At 39.3% G+C, this 9,576-nt stretch overlaps 1 protein-coding gene across 4 annotated transcripts in view; it reads right to left on the reverse strand.

Moving 5' to 3' along the window:
• ATP10D (ATPase phospholipid transporting 10D (putative)) overlaps nt 1–7,282 on the reverse strand; it is a 109,584-nt gene extending 102,302 nt beyond the window's left edge. For all 4 annotated transcript variants that reach the window (XR_003911541.1, XM_029946203.1, XM_029946193.1 and 1 more), the window contains exon 1: nt 7,066–7,282. The gene's annotated coding sequence lies outside the window, so the exon portion shown is untranslated. The remainder of the gene's footprint in view (nt 1–7,065) is intronic.
• Between the last annotated feature and the right edge of the window lie 2,294 nt (nt 7,283–9,576).

Here is a 9,576-nt window from a genome sequence, read left to right on the forward strand (position 1 = left end):
GAGAGTTGGGGAGAGAGAGGGATGCAAAACCTGAGAGACTATTGAATACTGAAAACAAATCAAGGGCTGAAGCGGGGGAAGGTGGGGAGGGGAATGGTGGTAATGGAGGAGGGCACTTGTGGGGGAGAGCAGTGTGTGTTATATGGAAACCAATTTGACAATAAACTAACTTAAAAAAAAGACTAAATTAGAGTCAATCCTCTCAAACTCTGCCACTGCTTCATCAACTAAGTGTATGTTATATTCTAAATCCTTTGTTGTCATTTCAATAATATTCACAGCATCTTCACCAGGGGGAGATTCTATCTCCAGAAACTACTGATCACTGATCATCATAACAAATATAATAATGAAATATTATAATAATAATGAAAACATTTTAAATATGGCAAGAATTCCTAAAATGTGACACAGAGACACATAGGAGCAAATGCCGTTAGCAAAATGGCACCAACAGATTCGTTCCACACAGGATTGCCATACACCTTCAATGTGTAAAAAATTCGGTATCTGTGAAGCATAAGTTCAAGTACAATAAAATGAGATACGCCTGAATTTTTATTGTCTCAATATGTATATTTTAATTGTCTTTGGGGTGCCTGGGTGGCTCACTTGGCCGGGCATCCTGCTCTTGGTTTTGGCTCAGATCCTGATCTCCCGGTTCATGGGATCGAGCTCCACATAGAGCTCTGTGCTGGCCGCACAACGCCTGCTTGGGATCCTCATTCTCTCTCTCTCTCTCTCCCTCCTGGCATTTCCTCTGCTCAGTTTGGTCTCTCTCAAAATAAACAAACATTTTAGAAAAATAAAATAAATAAACTAAATGGTCCTTTGTGCCTGTATGACAAGGTACAGCATATAAACACCAATAAAGGACAAAGGAAAACTGTAAATGGTACTGAAAAGAAGTTAATGATACTCAAAGGGATTATAAAATGAATTCATAGTAATAAATGGTCAATTCCAACAATCAGCACAACGCTATCCACCCTTTAAAACACATTCATCTTGAACAAGAAGTGATGATATAATTAGCTGTTTTCAAAACAGCCACAAGTACATCTGCAGGGAGTAGAAAAACACACGCTCTAGCAAGTTCGAGTGACACTAATGCTCAGATCAATGGCCTGGCACTTACCATAAGCTCTTAGCTCCCATGAACCTGAGTTTCCATATCTGTAAAGTGGAAATAATATCTCCTACCTCACAGAGTTTTGTAAGGAGGTTTATTAAATAATGCACTGGGCCTAACATACTGAATAGCTTCATTCTTTCAACTAATGCCTGCTGAGCTTCTAATATATTACAGGCAATGTTACAGACAGCAGAAATAAATCAGGGAACAGAAGACAAAAATCTCTTCCTCCTAGGAGCTTACCTTCTAGTGTTCTTTTATTTTACCTTGTCTTAGGCACAGTGCTGACTACTTTGAGAATGAAAAAAAGTGTCCAGAGCAGGTCAACATACTCGATTCAACAACAGCAACAAAAGATAACACCAATGTAATCATACAGTATATAAATTTAGAAAACACAAAGTCCTAGGAGAGGACATGACATGAGGTTGGAAGACAGAAACGGGATGGAGGGTAGGCTTCTGGGAAGAAAGGGTATCTTAAGTGAGCTTTGGGAAATGTCTACAATCTGACAAGAGAGATTTGTAGATTTTAGAAATATTATGAATGAAGGCTAGAAGGCTGAAAAGCCCTGTGTTCATTTAAGTAACTGTGAGTAGTTCAATATGGCTGGAGATTCAAGTACAAATTAAGGAGTGAGGGCAAATCAAACTGGAAATGTAGTTAGGACCATGTAAGTTGTACTTACTAAGATGAAAAATTTATACTTAGTTTGAAGGAAATGGGAAATCATCAAAGATATTAAGAGGGTGTGATACAATATGGACATTGAAAGGATCTCTTTGCAAGAAACTGAAAGACACAGTGCAATGGGAGAGAAAAGGCAGAGAGCCTAGACTGAAAAAATGGAAAAAGTGTGTTTCTGAACGCAGGTGACCAGTAACCTAACAAGGAGTGGGATCATTTGAGATTTCCCAGAGGCATCTCGGAGTGCACATTTGTGACCTCAGCAGCACCAATGGCTGGCAAGGACACCCCCACAACCTGGCAGGAACCACGCTCATCTTCCCCACTATCCCTCCTGTCCTCTGCCTGTTACCAACACTGCATTCTTACCACCACATACTCCATCCATGCATTCCTAACACCACCCCATCCATCTGGACCATGACCCAAGTCAAGCAGGCAAAAAATGTGACTTCTTGGGCACTGGAGACCACAAACCACCTTCTTTTGCGTTACTTACCTCAAATGAAATGTTATAATTTGAAAGAGGAAAGACAGTTTAAGATTATGAGTAAGAATTATTTTAAAAAATTCCATTGCCCTATTGAAAACATTTCATTTTTCTCTCCGTCTTTGGTTTAAGAATCTTAAAAGTATAATCATAGTTCAGGGGCGCCAGAGTGGCTCAGAGCATCTGACTTCAGCTCATGTCATGATTTCATGGTTCATGGGTTCAAGCCCTGCGTCAGGCTCTGCGCTGTCCTCTCAGAGCCTGGAGTCTGCTTTGGATTCTGTGTGTGTGTCTCCTTCCCCTGCTCGCTCGCTCGCTCGCTCTCTCTCTCTCTCTCTCTCTCTCTCTCTCTCTCTCTCAAAAACAAATAAACATTTAAATAAAAAAATTTTTAAGTATAATAGTAGTTCAGAATCAGGCATTTTTCTAACCCTGCAAGGAAGAAATGTTAATTTGTTAACTGAAGGGCATCACAGGTAAGTAGAAAAAATATATGAGGACACCTGTCTAAGAAAGACTTTAGTGCTAGTTATGAAATAGTTATGAAAACTGTAACTTGAAGAAAAAGACTTCACAAAATTTTTGGATAATTTAAAACTGATTTTGACCTTCTTTTTCATAAGTAAGCAATTATGCTTTTTTATTACCTTTCTTACATAAAAATGTTGAAATTTTATGAATTTATTTTGCTAACAGAAATATAGTTGTACTCCTCTTCCTCATTCAGAAAGACCTTGAATGGAATAAGTAGATTTCAGAGAAAGAAATTAAGGAGTGTTTAATTAAGGCCTAGTAGCTTGGGCCCCAAGAAGGTGTGATGAACAGGAAATGAAAAGGAATAAAGCTTTAATCAGTCCAACACCACTTATTATTTCAGAAAACAGCTGGGGGCAGAAGAGTGACTGTGACTAGAATAAGTTTTATCTTGAGATTTCCCTTTAATTTCAAATGTTCTCACCATGAAATATAATCCAGAAACAATGACACCTGACATGGAATTATACACTGAGACTATATACACTTCGTGAAAGAAGACAAAGAGAGTATCATCCATGTGCTCTTCATTCTAGAACAAATTCCTTTATTAGAATAGTAATTTTTTTCCTGATAACCAAAACATAATTACTGTGGAAATTTTAGAGACTACAGATTACTACCATAAAAAAAACTGAAATCACCCAGAATCCCATCACTCAATCATAGCACAATACCATTTGGCTTATTCTCTACCAATAAAGTAGTTTCTGTGCATAGACTGGTTTTTTTTTCAAAGTAAGATTCTGTAACTTTTCATTCCTCCTATCCTGAACATATTTCCATATCATTAAAAAGCCTTCCTTCCCAAAAACTTCACAGATTTTGATTTGCTTTCCACGTTTACTGATGTGACGTGTGAAAGCTACGTAACTTAGTAAACATCCCTCACCTCCTGACCTAAAAAAGTCCATTTGTTCCCTTTGTGAATTGCCCAGTTATGTCTATTTTTAACTGGGCATCATTTTTCACATGGGTGTTCATTTATGTCTCACTGCAGTTTATAATATCCTTTGAAAAGGATTTACTAGTATATAAAATAATAGACCTTAGAGTTTTAATTTTGGTTTTGGTACCTCTTGGCAACATTTTTCAAAACATATTTTTGTGATTATTAAAATAATAGTTGGTATAGATTCGAGAATATGAAGAAAAATATTTTTAAAGAGCCACAACTCTACAACATAGAAATCCAATTTTTTTTATATATGTCAGTGAATACATCCATTGATACAAACAGGAACTTGTATGCAAACAAGAAGTAAAACAGTCTTGTTCAATATTTATTAATTTAGAACAATGCGTAATATATAGTAAGAGCTTAATATGTAAGCAAATGACATTTTATATTTCAGAATACTTTCTAAGTCATGAAATGTTTTTCAGAACTATTTTGGAAACTTAATTGTATCAATATAGATATACAGTCCATTAATTTAAGTATTTTGCTATTGCATGCTTTATTATTCTTTTTTCATATTACATTTATGTTCATTGTAATGAACATTATTTATAAATCTTTATATAAAATTCAGATGATTTCCTTGGTATGTATTTCTAGACCCAGTATTACTGAGTCAAAGCCTGCAAGGATTTACAGGTTTTAATACATATTCTGATTTTATTAGCTTAAATCATTATATGAATATAAGTATAAAAGATTCCATGAAGGCCATGACTCTTAAGAATTTTTTTAATGATTTATTTTCAAGAGACAGAGTGTGAGAGGAGGAGGGGCAGAGAGAGAGGGAGACACACAGTCTAAAGTGGGCTCCAAGCTCTATGCTGTCAGCACAGAGCCCAATGTGGGGCTCGAACCCACAAACTGTGAGATCATGACCTGAGGCGAAGTCAAACACTTAACCAACTGCGCCACCCAGGCGCCCCATCCACGAAGGCCATGACTCTTAAACGAAACTAGTACCATGATTACTTCTGACTCTAACGGTGGCACTAGCTCCATGAAAGTGTTGTTTCTATGGCTAAGATGATTTCTGAAATGAAATAAATCCATAAGGTAATAGGAAGGGAATAATGTCTTTAAGGGAAAACACTCACATCAAACTTCTTCTTCAGGGATAGGGAAAACTGTTCAGCTGCTCTAACTATGGATCAGAAATAGGGATAGCGTCTGGCACACGCAGTATTGTTCCAAGAGGTGATCTATGGACTCTCCTTTTCACAAGCACTGAGAAACTATTAAGTTTATCTTTACCAGTGCATTGGGTTTGGGGAATTCCCAAGCGTATTGCTTGTAGCATTTTCTTTGATTTTCCTTCATTAAAAAGACTATGCCTAATTAGATCAGACAATAACTGAAGCCTGAAGCCTTCAGTATGTGAACATTCTTGACTTCTTAATTTAAAAATGGATTCTAAGGGGGCACCTGGGTGGCTCAGTCAGTTGGACGTTTGACTTTTGGCTCAGGTCATGAACTCACCGTTCGTGAGTTAAAGCTCCATCTGAGTCTGGGCTCTGTGCTGACAGCTCAGAGCCTGGAGCCTGCTTCAGATTCTGTCTCCCTTTTATGCCCCTCCTCCACTAATGCCTCTGTCTCTCTCTTTCCCTCAAAAGTAAATAAACATTAAAAAAATATATTTTTAGTGGATTCTAAGAAGCTTATTTGTCTAACCAATAAGTCATTTCCTTCATTTTACTGACATCAAAGTAAACAATATCCTATTCAATTTCTATTTAATCATTAAGTAATTGTATTGAAAAAGTATTTGGTTCTTGCCATCCAAAGGTCAAGCATTCCTGAAATCCTGTTTTAGACTGTGTAGATTCTCAATTTTTTATACAGTTTAACAAATGTTAAATTAGTAGCTACTGCTGGGTGCTGGGCCACCTTGGTGGCTCAGTGGGGTAAGCCTCCAATTTTGGCTCAGGTCATAATCTCATCATCATGAGTTCAAGCCCTGCTTTGGGCTCTGGGGAGCTTGCTTCCAGTTCTCTGTCTCCCTCTCGTTCTGCCCCTCCCACACTCACGGTTTTCTCTCTCTCTCTCTCTCTCTCTCTCTCTCTCTTAGCATCTAGTGTTATTGTTTTAACTCCCTAAAACTTTTTGAATGTTGCCAAATTGTTTTTCAATATATGTAATATGATTACATTTTCATAAAAACAAACCATCTTAATGTAGGTGTGTAATATGTATTTGTAATGAGAACAGAAAAGAGTCTAGAAAGAGCAGACATTACCTCTTGGGGTAGAGTGGAGTGAGGACTCACACTGGAGCATTGAAGCAGGTTACAGTGTTACCATGATCGTGTGTCACCTACCGGCTCTTAACAAGCCCAAGATTTTTTTATGATGGCACTTTTCACAGATATTTGACCTAGCCCAATATAAAAATTACTATCTCCTCTATAGTTACTTTTCTGGTACAGCAATCAGTTGGTAGATAAGAAGGCCCCATTCTTGTGGATCGGTCTTCCAAGGCTGATGAGAGTTAGGGGCTTGTTCTCAGACTATACAAGTGTTTTTCTCCTTGCAAAGAACTAGCATGAAAAGAAGCAAGAAGAAACTTTGTGGTCTTATTGAGATAACTTTCTAAACATCTGAGTTAGCATGCCCTTATGATTAAATAGATCATTTAAAGGCACAAAGGCTCGACTCTCCAAACCAAAGGGTTTCACTAACCAACTTGATGTCTCTCTAATGTACATAGTCAAGTATGACTATGTTTTATAATGTAAGAGTAAGGATGCCTCAAACCATTAAGTTCTGCAAAGTTAGTGTGTGCCGGGACCAACACAGGCTTTGTTGCACTGCTCCTTTAAAACCATTTCGGAGCAAACTCCAACACACCTTCCTAAGTAATAAACCCGGCTTATCTACTGGGTTAAAACTTCAACCTCCATTCTCTTCCTTACCCTTGAGACAAAGCCAAAATCGCCTCCAGTCTGGTCTGATTTCACAATGAGATGACAAGTGTGCGTGCGCATAATTTACCTTTCCACGAAACCCAGCATTTAGAATAGATCAAATAATTCTTCTTTTGAAATCAAAATCAAGTAACTGAAAATGGTGTTTCTCAGGTTTCTTTTTTTTTTTTTTTTAAGTTCAACAACAGCCTAAAGTCTAGTTTTGAGACATTTCATCAAACCTGAAAGCAATTATTGGGGAAGCGGGAGAGGAAGAGGGGACGGAGGGGGAGCAGGGTGAGAAGTGAAACAGAAGTCAAGCAAACAGTCCTAGGAGTTCGCACGTTCACCCTTACCAGTTCCTCCATCCGCACACATCACCGCATGATGATCGCGACTCTCACGGTGCAAGAGAAAAACCAAACACAAATCCGAAGAGCGGAGGGAGGTTTGCTTCTATGCCAGCCATTTGCTTTTGGGGACAAAACAAACAAAAAACACCCCACTTCTCAGAAGACAGCCCCCAAACTCCGCTGCCGGACCGGGAGCCAAAGCAGTGACCTCCTCCTCCTCCTCCTCCTCCACCCCCTCCTCTCCTTCCTCTCCCTTCCCCTCCAGCCCTCCCAGCCTGGCGCCGGAGTAGCAGAGCTTTCGCGAACAGCCAATCGCCTGTCGCCCCGCCTCTCATGACGTCAGGAGGCGTGCGCGGCGGAAGCTGGCTTCCCAGCCAGAGCGGTAGCCAGAACTGCCTGTCTACTGAGGGCTAGTTCCCCAGGGGTACAGTCCCATCCCAGCCTTTTATCCAGACTTGAAGTCCTTGACAAGTATTTTTTGGAGGGGTAAAGGGATCAAGTGTAAACATTTAATGTTATTGTTTTATAACTGGGAAAGAAACTGAGAAAAAGACCACAATTCTGATTTGGTCTCACTCAGTGTAATGTGCTTTGTCTCTGTCACACGTGCCATGGTCTGTAGCTTAAAGCTCAGAGCTTCAAACAAAATATTTTTCTCCCAAATAAATTCCAGCAACCCATTTGGCCTCTCGAGACTTCTGACCAACTTTGAGAAAGGAAAAGGGATTTGGGAAAAGAGCCGATAATGGCAATGATTCAGACCAAAAACTAATAATCACTGGCTGCCCATTGTTTTAGCCCACTGAAACAAAAACAAGAGGAGCCAAAACCTCCACAGCTCTTTTGTGCATCTCTCTGAGATTTTCTCAGCTCTTTCTCAAATGTGTAGCCAAGAAAACTAATGATCATTCAAATGTTTCACTAACAGTGAAGAGCTCTCCAGGGCAGACCCATGGAGCCACTTGGGAGGCTGGCAAACTCTTCCAGACCAGGCTGGAGAGGCCAAACAAGTTCCTACATCCACAGACAAGGTGCCTCTCCCGGAGGGGAGAAACAAGTTCTGGGTGTGGCTTCCTGTGATGGCTGAATTTGGAAACCTCCTTCTGCAGGCAAGGGCAAATCTCTAGAGTTTAGTCAACTCTGGGAATAAATCCAGCTGATTCAAGGAGAAGACTGGCATTTACGTGACCTCTGAAAATTCTTAGCTTTGGCAGCACTTTTTACAGTCATGTGAGTGTCCCTAACGTGATTTAAGATTGTTTAAAATTGCATTTTCTGATAGCCAACTTTCTTTTTTTTTTTTAACTTTTATTAGTGTTTTTTATTTATTTTTTGAGAGACAGAGAGAGACAGTGCCAGCAGGGGAGCGGCAGAGAGAGAGAGGGAGAAACATAATCCAAAGCAGGCTCCAGGCTCTGAGCTGGCTGTCAGCACAGAGCCTGATGTGGGACTCAAACCCACGACCTGTGAGATCATGACCTGAACGACGCTCACCCTCCTGAGCCACCCAGGAGCCCTGATAGCCAATCTTTTTGAGGAGACTTGAAATTTAAGCTAGGCCTCTCAGAGTTTCCCCAATCAGCACGGAGCCATAATCTCAGTGAAGGACCTTCCCAGGAGGATGCATACCAGGACAATTCAGGCTGGCGGCTGGTATCTGCCTCCTGTTTGGATTGCTTAAATCAGTGGTTCTCACCAACTACACCTCAGAGGCAACTGGGGAGCTTGATGCCAAGGCAGCACCTAGGCCAACTAAACTGGAATCTACAGGGGGTGGGGCTCTGGCAACTTCTTTCTTCCAAGTTCCCTGAGGGACTCTAATTTGCAACAAGAGTGAGAACCACAGGCTAAGATTTAAATGATTAGAGAAATAATCTACATAATATTTAAGTTAAAAATATGATATTTTGTAAGTAAGTAAAAGTAATAAATTATATTTAAAAAATCGGATTTGGAGATTTAAAAATGTAAAGTAAAAAATTAGGTAAATTTTCACAGAATAATGTGAAACATTTGGTAACATAACTTGTCCTTATATATTCTTTATATATTTGTATATTATTTGAAAATTTTAATATTTTATTTTTGAAAGAGAGAGCATGAGTGGGGGAGGGACAGAGAGAGAGGGAAACACAGAATCCAAAGCAGGCTTCAGGCTCTGAACTGTCATCACATAACCCAATGCGGGGCTTGAACTCACGAACCAAGAGATAATGACCTGAGCCAAAGTCAGACGCCTAACCGACTGAGCTACCCAGGTGCCCCATATATTTGTATATTTTTATATAAATACAAAAAAAAAATGTGTGATGAGATACACATCAAAATCATTATTCAGAAGGAAGGATGGAAGAGTGAGGGAATATTATTAGCTTTCCATTCATGTCTGTATCATTTGACAAGGAAAGGAGCATGTGTCCTTTTTATGACTTAAATATATCTAGTCAGGTTTAAAAAAAATTAATACTTATGAATGACATTGCAAACAGCCGCTATTAAAGTGGGTTTCAGTTT

Source organism: Suricata suricatta, chromosome 1, assembly GCF_006229205.1.
Source record: "Suricata suricatta isolate VVHF042 chromosome 1, meerkat_22Aug2017_6uvM2_HiC, whole genome shotgun sequence".
In the NCBI taxonomy this organism is placed as follows: Eukaryota; Metazoa; Chordata; class Mammalia; order Carnivora; family Herpestidae; genus Suricata; species Suricata suricatta.